The 12350-nt window shown below is 39.9% G+C and overlaps 1 pseudogene; it reads right to left on the reverse strand.

Moving 5' to 3' along the window:
* Nucleotides 1-1924: 1924 nt before the first annotated feature.
* On the reverse strand, nucleotides 1925-11713 carry LOC103242044 (sentrin-specific protease 1 pseudogene; annotated as a pseudogene).
* Nucleotides 11714-12350: the final 637 nt, after the last annotated feature.

A 12350-nucleotide genomic window follows, 5' to 3' on the forward strand; every position in this document is an offset into this window, starting at 1 on the left:
AGCCTCAGCCTGCTGGTTCCCCCGTGGGGGAATTTGCACCTCGCTAGCCCTGGCTTATTACTCCCAACTTGTCAACTGGGAATCAGCTCTGACCTGGAGCAGTCCAGCAAAATGCATATCCAGAGGACTGCACCTTCTCCCAGGAAGTCTGGATCCAACCTTGAGGGACACCCCTTCCAAGCTCATTTCTTCCTTGGGTACTCTTTGTTAGCCCTAGGGTATTGTTCAGAGTTCTCTTAGTGTTCCTTTTTAGCAAATTCCCTGTAAATAATCATTCTTCATATTAAACCTTCTGTATTCAAATTATTTGTGGTTTCTGTCCCTGAATGGATCCTGACTAATGCAGCAGCTTCCTATTGTAGTCTTCCAGAGATCTTTTATGCCTATGCAAGTGTCTATGTGTATACACACGCTTTTGTTATGTAATGGGAACACTTTATACACAGTCTTTTTATTTTTATTTTTTGAAAACAGGGTCTCTTTCTGTCATTGCAACCTCGAACTCCTGGGCTCAAGCCATCCTTTTGCCTCAGTCTTCTGAGTAGCTGGGACTACAGGTGTGTGCCACCATGGTCAGCTAATTTTTAAGTCCTTTGTAGAGTCAGGGTCTGGTTACATTGCCCAGGCTGGTCTCGAACTTTTGGGCTCCAGTGATTGTCCCACTTCCGTCTCCCAAAGTGCTAGGGTTACAGGTGTCAGCCACTGTGCCCAGTCACATGTTTGTTTGTTTGTTTGTTTTTAAACTTAGCTATCATTGCATATCAGCAAAAATATATTTATCTCATTTTTAACAATCGTATAGTAGTTCATTGCAGAAATAATTCCATAATCTATTTCACCAGTTTTCTATGGATGGGGAGATAGATTTCCAGTCCTTTCCTTCCACATTAGAATTCTTATTTGATAGGTTTGTATGCCCATGTGCAACCATATCTTATCTGAAAAATTCTTCCCGTAAAAGATTCTACTCTTAAATTATCTCCACGTTCAGTGCCACCACCATATTATAGGTGTTCCTCATTTATAAAAGATGGATGTGTAGTATTTTTTATTGATTAGAATTAAGAAAGCATTTTTATACATTTTAATTGTTTAAAGAACATATAAAATCAATGAAAAATATATCCCAAGGAAGTGCTTCAAGACAGGCATGCCCATGCGTATATACACACAGAGAAACTTAACTCTGTGTGATCCTAGAACACAAATTTCTTCTTGAGAATCCTTTACATGCTTTTTAAAGTTATATACATTTAAAGTTAATAATACTTGTGCCAAATTGGCCTATGCCTCCATTCAAGTTACTATAACAAAATATTTTTTTTGAATATTTAAAAAAAATAGTTTTCTTTTCAAATTGTAACTTGTGGTAAAACATAGAAAAATGTACTAAACAAGCTTGTATAAAACAGTAAAATTTTCAAATAAGCCCAGGGAAAAAGCACAATGCTGGAAAGAATGCGGTACAAGGGGAGAGGAGAAAAGATTTCATACAAAACTACCTATTACAATACAGAAAAAAGTATAAAATCTTCCTACTTTGGAACTTAAGTACAAAATGACACTGGCATTGGATCACTTCACTATCTAAGCCTGAGGAGCTCTCAGAGGGTGGGGAGAGATGCTAGAAAGAAAAGGAATAGCAGTTTTAAAATCTCAAGTTGATCAGTCCAAATTCCACCCATTTTTTTTTAGCTGAAAATATCATCCCCCTCTGTAACCTCTACCCATATGGCAAAGTTCATCCAGGCCTCAAAATATTCCATTAGGTAGTCCACAAACACCCTACTCATAGGGGCTGGGATCTCTGTGTGCTGGAATTTGGAAAATGGAAATAAATTTACAGGCTAAAAGGTGAACACATTCAGTCTTTAAAAAAGAAAAAAAAAAGCATATCCCTGTGAAATTTTATACATATATATATATGTGTATATATGTATACATATGAAGTTCTCTGTAGTTAGAAACATATTTAAACTAGCCACAGACCAAACTAGACCTGCATTCATCCAACGCTGGAATTTTATGCTAAATACTAAGGTCCTTCTTCTTCTTGGTCAGAAGCAGGCAACAGTAAAAGTGGTGCTTTGTTGCGCCACTGAAACTGCTCCCTGGGTGGGTCTTCCCCATATCGTGTGTTGGTAGCACATGCAAACCCCTGCTTTTAAGGAAAGGACTGCTTGGAACTTTGGGACCTGTCCAGGGCTCATGTGCTGTGCCTCCAGATAGGATGAAGCTACAGATGATAAAATAGTTACGTATAAAAGCAGGTGGATTTTGTATAGGGCCATATAAATAGGAAAGGTCCTGGAGAAGGGGACTTATGCCTGTGCCCCAAAATCCAGTTTACAGTCACATTCCTGACTATACATCATGAAAACTGTGTGTGGGTGTGTGTGTATGTCCATGTATATGCTGGTGGTTTTTATCCCTACCTTTTGCCCATGCCCTTTCCTACTTCTTAGTAAGGCCTAACAACAAGAATTTATATGAAACCAAGATTCTTTCCAAGCTTTTCTCAGTCCCGTAATTAGGGACTGAGTGAGGCTGGAGCCCTTTGAAAACAAGATGGCAGAACCGAAGAAGTGTAAAGCAGTCTCTCTCTTCAGATTAGGGATGTCCCTCACCCCTTTCACAGCACCAAAGTTTCTTTGCAAAAATAGTATCTGAGATACAAAAGGAAAGGCAGATGTGCTTGTGAATGCATCTCACCAGGGCCTGGTCCAGGATCAAGGGTGCTACAAGAACAGAGGACTGGGAGCAGCTGTTTCCAAGGTCTCTGACTGTAGACAACAAAGAGCTGGTCCCCCACATGGTCAAGGTCTGCTAACTGAGACAGTCTTCACAAGAGTTTTCGGTGGAGGATCTCCCAGACCATCTGCTTCGGGAAGTATGGCATGTGTTGCTGTGTGAAGTTGATTGGTCTGTCTTTGGTAATACAGTTAGCATATTTGCAGGCAAACATCCCACAGTCACTTCCATTCGTCTGCTGTGGAATTTCCTGGCTTTTCTTGCTGAAGAGCTGCCAGCCATCGGTGTCAGACTCTTTCCTTTTCTTGTCAATGCTTTCTTGCTTTAGGTATTGCAAGAGAATTCTGCAGGCTTCATTGTTTATCCCACCCATAGAGTCATAATAAGTAATATTCTTCTTTCTAAAGTCCACAACAGCTAGACACCAGTGCACTCCCAGGTGAATAGGCACCAAAAGAATGTCAACAGAAAATACATCTACTTTCTTTGTCCAACATTTCACTGCCTGATAACTAGCCATTTTTAATTTAGTGAAGAAATGCACACTTGGCAAGCCCTTCTCTTTACTTCGCTCCATCAGCATATTCATGTAGAAATTGATGATCTCATCATTGAGCCAATTCAGATGGTTTAGAGTTTGAATATCTTTGCGTGTAATGGTCAGGCGAAATGCTTCACTGAGAACTTCATCCTGATTCCCATTACGAAATACATTCTTTATTTCTTTCTCCATTTCCTGGTTTTGAAACTGTAAGGCTAATGCTTTCTGTTCTTCAATGTGGCGCAATCTTTCTCGTGCTCGAGAATCATAAACACTAGTTAATTCTTTGATCCACAGCTCTGCCTGGAAGAAAGTAGAACTGGGAGTTGGAGTCTGGGAATCTTTCACTTTCAGTAAAATCACAGAGTCTGATCCTTCAGATTGTGTATTTGAAGCTGCTAAGTTATCTGGCTGATGTGGAACAGAGTGGTGATGATGGGGTTGATGAAGAGTATCAGAATCTTTGGATCCAAATGCAACAACATCTGGGGTATAAGAAGAGAGGGAATATACACTGTGGGACAGCTGTTCCTGGTTAGTTAAAATGCTGGCAGATCCAGATGATGAAGTATCAGAGCCAATGATCTGAGATGCACAAGAGTTTCCATTTTTAAATAGTGAGTCTTTCAAAGTATTTTTACTGGAACTAAGACATCGAGACAGGTGTAAAGGAAAAGGTGTGGTAGGTTTGGCTATAGAAAACTGTTTCCCTGTGACCATCTGTAGCAGCTGTCTGTAAATCCCTCTTTCTTCCTCTTGAACTGTCTCTTCTGCTGTACTAACATGTCGCCTCTGAGTTTTCTTGGGGCTCAAAAGGCTTCGAAGACATGAACCACTCCAAGACGGACGTGGAACAGGTTTAATAGGGAAAGATTTTTCATATGCAGATACATGGCAGTGATGGTTTGACTTTCCCGCAAAATGTTTGATAATCAATCCACTTGAGGTCTTTTGGGTTTCGAGGTAAAGACTTCGGCTGTTTCTTGATTTCTGTAAAGATGAGCTTGATGATGGAGTAGAATTTCTCCATTGGCCATTTGCACTCTGGCCAAAGGTTCTTAAGTCGCCTGAGCCAAGAAAACTGTCTGAGGAAGGATTATCTGAATAATAGCTTGGATTATAAGCTGCACTTCTTGTGGAACATGTAAAAGATCGGTCCAAATGTCCTTGCCTGGAAAATAAAATCCATTTCAAGTCTTTTCACATCACTGACTTTAGCAAAGTTACAAAGTCCGAACCGGAACCGGCTGCCATGCGAAGGGGTTTCCCGCCGGGCGCGGAACGCCACAAAATATTTTAAACCCACTAATTTACAAAGAACAGAAATTTATTTCTCACAGTTCTAGAATCTGGAAAGTCCACGATCAAGACATCAGCATATTCAGTATCTGGTGAGAGCTGTTCTCTGCTCCATGGATGGCACCTTCTATGTGTCCTCATGTGGCAGGAGGGCAAGGCAGCTCCCTTCAACCTCTTTTATAAGGGCATTAATTCAATTCATGAGGCAGAGCCCTCATGACTTAATCACCCTCTAAAGGCCCCACCTCTTCATATTATTGCACTGTGAGTTAGGTTTCAACATATGAATTTAGGGGGAATACCAACACTCAGATCACAGTAGCCTCTAATGTAACAACATGAAAATGGACAAAAATATTTTAGTACATTCTGAATTACTCCAAGATGTAACTTGGTTCAGCATTTCGTCCTTGCGGTAGTCACTTGGCTGTATCACGTGCTATTCTCTCATATGGCTACTTCTTTTATTAGTGTATCCATCTTTTGATCACTAAAACATCTTTCACTTTTCCTATAGAATGTTTCCATTGAGTAAAATTTACACTTATAGGTACATGGTTTTGATAAATGTATACAGTTGTGTAACTACCACCAGAAAGATACTGTAGAAAGTATTTCCATGACCCCAGCAAATTCTATGTACCCCTTTGTCATCAACTGCTTCCCCTACCCCAGCTCTTCGTAACTGATTTCTGCTCCAACAGCTTTGTCTTTTTCAGAATGTCATATGAATGAAGTAACTTAGTATGTAGTCTGACTTCTTTCACTTAGCATAAAGCTTTTGAGATTTATCCATGTTGTAGTATCAGCAGTTCTTTCGTTTTTATTGATAAGTATTCCATTTATTAATGTATAATTTATTTAAGTATTTGCCAGTCAATGCTTCCAGTTTTTGGTGATTATGAATAAAGCTACTCTAAATAGTCCTCTATAGGTCTTTATGTGAACATATTTTCATTTTTCATTAATAAAAATCTAGGAGTGGAACTGCTGAATTATATGGTATGTGCATGTCTACGTTTGTAAAATAAATAAATAAATAAATAAAACAAAAACAAACAAACAAAAAACAAAAACAAAACTGCCACACTACCTTCCAAAGTGTCTGTACCATTTTGCATTCCCACCAGCAATGAATGAGAATTTCTGTTGCTCCCCCTTCACATCAGCATTTGGCCTTTATCTCTGATGGAACCACTGTAGTTGTCTCTGGACTGATCTCTTAGTCCTATTCCTTCCAAACTCTAATCCGTCTTTCAAACCAAAACCAGAATGAGTCTCTAAAAATGCCCTCAACTCCTTAGTGTCTCTGACATCCTCAGGATAAAGTCCAAATTACTCAGCATGACATAGAGAAGATCCTTCAAGCTCTGAGCTCCACCCTCACCCACCCTCCCAATCACATCTCTCGCATCCCACAAGCAGCTGGACACAGCTAAGCTTAATTGGCTCCAAGTTACAGCGGGTGCCACTCTTTTCTAACACAGTGAGCCTGTGCTGGCAAGTGCAGTAGTTTGGACAAAACATTTATTTTCTTCTTTGTATTCCCAAGATGAAATTACCCTCTGAATTCTGGAAAACATTGTCATTCATGTAACTGTCTGCTAGGTTCTCTGTTGCAACTACTTTTTACGAAAATTTCAGGAAAGTGGAAAAACTAGTACAATGAACATTCAGATTTAAGTTCAACAATTGTTAATATTTTGTCACATTTGCTTCATTTATCTATCTACCACTCTTCTTCTCCTCCTCTTCCTCCTCCTTCTCCTTATTCTTTTGCTAAACCATTTCAGGGAAGGTGTATGTGTCTCCTAAAATTTAGAGCAACTCCTTCATAACACCATCATTACATCCAAGTTAATAACAACCTTCTATATTGTCTAATACTGTCTACATTCATACATTCATATTTTTCCAATCATCCCCAAAATGTGTCTTACCATGTTTTTTCTAAACCAATATCCAATCAAGTTTCACACTGCGTTTATCTACCAGTGAATATCTAGCTTTTTTAGTTTATTTTTATTTATTTATTATTTGTGTGTGAAAGGATCTCACTCTGTCACCCTGGTTGAAATACAGTGGCACAATCACGGCTCACTGCAGACTCATCCTCCCAGGCTCAAGCGATCCTCTAACCTCAGCCTCCCAAATAGTTGGGACTACAGACATGTGCCACCATGACTGGCTAATTTTTAAAAATTTCATACAGAGACAAGGTCTCGCTATGTTGTTCAGACTGGTCTCTAACTCCTGGACTCAAGTGATCCTCCTGCCTCAGTCTCCCAAAGTGTTGCAATTACAGGAATGAGCCACCACACCTGGCAACAGTTAGCTTTGATTGAGGCTCAGTTTACCCAGATACTTGCATCTTAACCTTGAAGACTCTGTTTTGTCCCCCAGACTTCCAAGAAATCTCACTTGAACTCCAGCTCCATTCAAGGTTCCTGTGTCTTTCAAAAAGCCTATGGTTAAATCTATTGGATATTCAACACTTTGTATTACAAATTTGTTGTTTAACTTTTTTATTTCCTCAACTAGACTCTGAGCATTTTGAGGGAATGAGTGTTCTTTGCATCAGTCATCATGTGTCTTCATGTAAATGTTCAATACATGTTTTAAAAATAAATGACTGAATACAGTTTCTTGCTCCCCTACTATGAAGAGCTTCAATAAATAAATCAATTCTAGGACGCAGGGAGCTAATCAGAAGGGAGTAAAGGGAGGATTCAACAATGGTCTGAGAGGACATTTCAAATACAGGAAGCTGCTTTGGAGAACTTTGAATAGAAATAGGAATACTCTTCTCCCTGTCTCAGTAGGGAAAAAGCTTAATGTTTATCATTAATTAGAGATAAACCTGGAATCTATTGGCACTATGAACAGTTTGGCCAGATAATTCTAGAGAAAGGATTATAAATACAAAATTCAGGAAAACTGCATCAAAACAGCACACTTCTGTTTACACAGCTGCCCTGCCATTGCTTTTCTAATGTGTTTTTAAGCAAACATTCACTCCCAGTGGGTCCCTAAATTGGACCCAGACCAGTGCTTTATGCCCATGCTCCATGGAAGAAATCACAGTTTATCTACTTTAAACTCTGAAGGTGAGATTTCTCCCTGAATATTAACCTTTTCTGCTGTTAAAAAGTCATATTCATGGACAATTTTTCTTTTGGATAAACTTTTTTCCAGATATTTCCTTCTTCCCCACTTCCCATCACCTGTGGGGCTAATTCCAGGATCTTATATTAACTGATTTCAAAGTGAAGTGACTCAGAGACTGCATACCACGACTATTTTAGGTGGAGTCTTTCCTCCTGAGTCACCCTGTCCCCTGGTAGCAGGCATCCTGCGGATTTCCTCAACTCTGCTGTGGAGAACAGGAAGCCAAGGCCAGAAGCAGCCAAAAAGCAAGGCATCCCAGTGGCTCCTCCCAGTTACTGGAGGACCAGCAAGAAAACCCTGATTTAGTAAGAATTCTCTGGCAAAAAAATTAAGAGTTTACTGGAGGCAAATGGCTTTAAGAATGTTATTTATGAGCAAACATAGTTTTTTCCAGAGGCAGGTTAAAAGTGTTTCCTTAGAAATGAAATTAAGTAAAATGTTCAGTTATCTGGGGAGACTTCATTAGCTATTTTCACTAATAGGGTAATCAAAGACAAAAATATTACTCAATTCCCTTTTCAACAATTTTATCAAGTTTTCCAGCCAGGAATATCCTCTTCATTCACTTCTGTCCTTCTTCTGGAACCATCTTCCAAATAACAATTGGTCATGTACTGTCTCACCAAGCCTTCATAACTACCTGTGACATGATACCATCAGTAGAGACATCGTTTGGGGCTGGACAAAGACTAGGGAATGCTAGCCATGCATGTTGTTCTTCTCTGACCCCATCCCCACAGCAGACATCATTAATCTATCTAGCTAATCTGTATATCTCTCCCACTGTAACCAGTGTGCCTTCAAAATAGCACTGTAGGAAGCTACTACCAAAGAATCAGAACCTCCAAATTTGAAACCAATTTACAATGAAGAAGAGAGGGGTAATGCACAGCAATGTTATCAGGCAAGGGTGAACATGGTGGAATAGTATAAAGAACGTGAAAGTCAGACTTAACTGCTAGTTTCTGAGCAAGTTTTAAAATTTCTTTTGTAGAAAAATCTATGTTCTACCCAAAAGACACATGTATGTTCATCACAGCACTATTCACAATAGCAAAGACATAGAGTCAACTTAGGTGCCCATTAATGGTAGATAGGATAGAGAACGTGTGGTAGACATACACCGTGGAATACTAGGCAGCCATAAAAAGGAATGAAATCATGTTCTTTGTGACAACGTGGATGCAGCTGGAGGCCATTATTCTTAGTGAATTAATGCAGGAACAGAAAACCAAATACCTCATGTTCTCACTTATAAGTGAAAATTAAGTATTAGGCACTCATGGACATAAAGATACCAATAATAGACACTGGAGACCACCAGAGTGAAGTAGAAGGAAAGGAAGGACTTTAAAACTGCCGACTGGGTGCTATACTCACTACCTGGGTGATGGAACCATTTATACCAAATGGTCCAAAACCTCAGCATCATGCAACATGCCCATGTAACAAACTTGCACATGTACCTTCTGAATCTAAAATAAAAGTGGAAATTATTTTTTAAATATCAATAAAGTAAAAAGGACAGTTTTTTTTCTTACATCCATTTTTTTATACATGCAAAATGGGGTTAATAATGTCTTTAGTGTTATTGTAAGAATTCATTTTTTGGCTTTTTGTTTTTAATGCATGTGAAAACTTCGAGCACAGTGCCTCCACATAAAAGATATTCAATAGACATCAATTTATCATAGTTAATTGAAAGGAGACCCAGACTGAGAGTGACAGTTCGCTTCACTGACACTGAAGATTCCTGGGAGCCACAGCGTTTTTACAAGGCAGAAAATGCTCAATGATTCTGCTCACCACAAACATTAACAAAATGTAATCTTAGTCACTGCTCTCCAAAGAGCAAAATATTGGCAATAAAATGTTTTTTTAAATCACAATTAAGTTAACCATCCTTAGAACCTTGCAAGAATGTCTGGTAGAACACAGCTACTTCTGGGTTTCCTGGTAGCCAATGACCCCCTTCAGCGATTATTCTGCCCCCACCCCTTCTTAATTCTCGTTTTGGTGCCTGTTAGAACCTCTACGAGACAAGCTTTCACATCGAGGAAAACTAAGAGCCAAATCAAACACTTTCTTTTTTTTTTTTAAACTCTTGTTAAAAATTATTGGGAAGGGAAGTGGTGACTACTGGTTTAAGAAACTGTAAATTTCAATGCTAGATGACATTTCCATCTCCCATCTGCAGTTCAGTCCCCCTCAAGATTACTTTCTTTCATTCCTTGAAGAGTCTAGCACCTGGCTTTCTAAGTGTAGTCATTCCCTCCCAAATTGACATTGTCTAATTTTTTATTTTAGTATTCATTATAAATGATCATTCCAAATACACTGCCCTTTCCGTTCCTTTTCGTCAGTCATCTTGTCCTCCACCTCCCTACACTACTCACTCCTAGGGTCACACCTTGTGTCAGTCTGCTAGGACTGACATAACAAAACACCACAGATTGGGTGACTTGAACATAAGACATTTATTTTCTCATAGTTCTGGAGGCCAGAAGTCCAAGGTCAAAGCAGATTTGTAAATTATGTGCCAAATCTTTGTTGGCAGATTGGTTTCTCCTGGGGCCTTTCTCTCTTTGGCTTGCAGATAGCGCCTTCTCACTGTGTCCTCACAAGGTCTTTCCTCTTTGCACCCCTGGAATCTCTTTGTGTGTCCAAATTCCCTCTTTCATAAGGGCATCAATCTGATTGGATTAACCCCACCATGCTGTTCTCATTTTAACTTCACCACCTCTTTAAATGCACTATCCAAATACAGTCACGTTTGAGACAATGGGGAGTTAGAGCTTCAACATATGCATTTAGGAGAGACATGATCAGCCCATAACACACTTCCAAACTTTTTCTTCACCTATTCCTGAAACATCTCTAAAATCTCAAATTCCGCATCACATTTCTCAATCACTACCTCCTCTCTTTCTAGCTCGCCCTGTTACCTAAAACTAGTAATTTTTCAACCACACTGGGACACACAATTTACAAATCCAGTGCCTCTTTTACTATTATTTCTAACACTCCCTCACATCCTTACTTCCCTCCTTATTCAGCTGAAGTTCCACAGTGCATCATTGTAACCATTCACTTGCATATATTCTTGAATCTTTTGCCCATGCCTCTCTTCATGGTATCTGCCTGGCAAAGTCCCAATCCAGGTTGACTCCAGCTTTCTTCCCACTTGCTGGCTACACCTCTGCCACTGAACTTTACAAGGAAAAATACCCAAGTCTCCTGTCTAGTCTCACTATCCATTCATGGTCATAGACTCAAGTGTCCCTCAGCACCTGCCACATTTCTCTAGTCTGTTCACTCTCCCACTTTCCAAGCCAACTGTTTGAACCTCTCTTCTTTTAAACCTTTAACACCCTCTCCCCATCCTCATTCTCAGCTGATAAAATTGCCTCTTGTTTCACTGAGAAAACAGAAGTATAATAAAGAGAAGTTCCCACTGACCACCTCCAAGCCCATTGCTATGTCCTCCTTCTGTTGCTGACACTGACCTGCCCTGCTGCCATCTAAGGTCAGCTCCTCCATCTGTGAACACACTCCCACCCTTTCTCACCTACTCAAGGAGCCTGTGCCAGCAATTCTCTCCTTTATCTCCTTTAAGGTAAATACCTACCTCCCCTCTCTCATCCCCCCTCCCATAACAGTATACAAATATGCTACAATTTTTTCCATTAATTTTTCCCCTTGGCTTCTACTTTTCCTCTAGCTGCTGCCCAATTTCTCTGCTCTCCTCCACAGCAAAGCTCTGCAGAAGAGTTACCTCTTCTATTTCCAATTTCTCTCCTCCCATTCTCTCATGAACCCACTCCAGTTGGACTCTCATCTCATCTCTAACTCACCAAGAAAGCTCCTGTTATCAAGGCCAGCAGTGACCTCCACATTGCTTGAGACCTCCACATTGGTTGTGACCTCCACATTGGTTGAGAGTGACCTCCACATTGGTTGAGAATCAACCCAGTAGCCGATTCTCAGTTCTTTCATATGATGTGCGCTTTGGCAGCTTTTAACTTAGTTGATCATGCCTTCTTCTTAGAAAGTCAACTTTGAGAATAAGCTCCTGATCTTCATTTCTGACTCACTGGCCATTTCTCAGTATCCTTTCTACCTTCCTCTCATGTCCCCAAACTCGGTCCTGGGCTGCCCAGGATTTAGTCCTTGGGCCTCTTTTCTATCAACATGCATTTCCTTAGTGTCTCATGGCTTTAAATACCATTTATATGCTGACAACTGTCATATTTATATGTCACCCAGACCTCTTCCTTGAACTTCATATTTGTATATCCAGTCGCCTAGTTGACATCTCCACTTGGATTTCTAAAAGGTATTTCAAAACTTAGTACATTCAAAACTGACCATGCCATCCCTTTTCTCCCAGCCCTGCTCAGTCAGCTGACTTGCTCACTTCTGTTAATGACAATTTTATTCTCCCAGTTTCTCAGGCCCAAATTATGTCGTCTTTGACTTCTCTCTTTCTCTTACACCCACATCCAATCTGCCACCAATCTTGTTGGCACAATCTTCAAAATACATCCCAAATCCAGCTTCTTCTCACCACCTCTGCTACTACTACCATCAT

This window comes from Chlorocebus sabaeus, chromosome 15 (assembly GCF_047675955.1).
Source record: "Chlorocebus sabaeus isolate Y175 chromosome 15, mChlSab1.0.hap1, whole genome shotgun sequence".
Taxonomy (NCBI): Eukaryota; Metazoa; Chordata; class Mammalia; order Primates; family Cercopithecidae; genus Chlorocebus; species Chlorocebus sabaeus.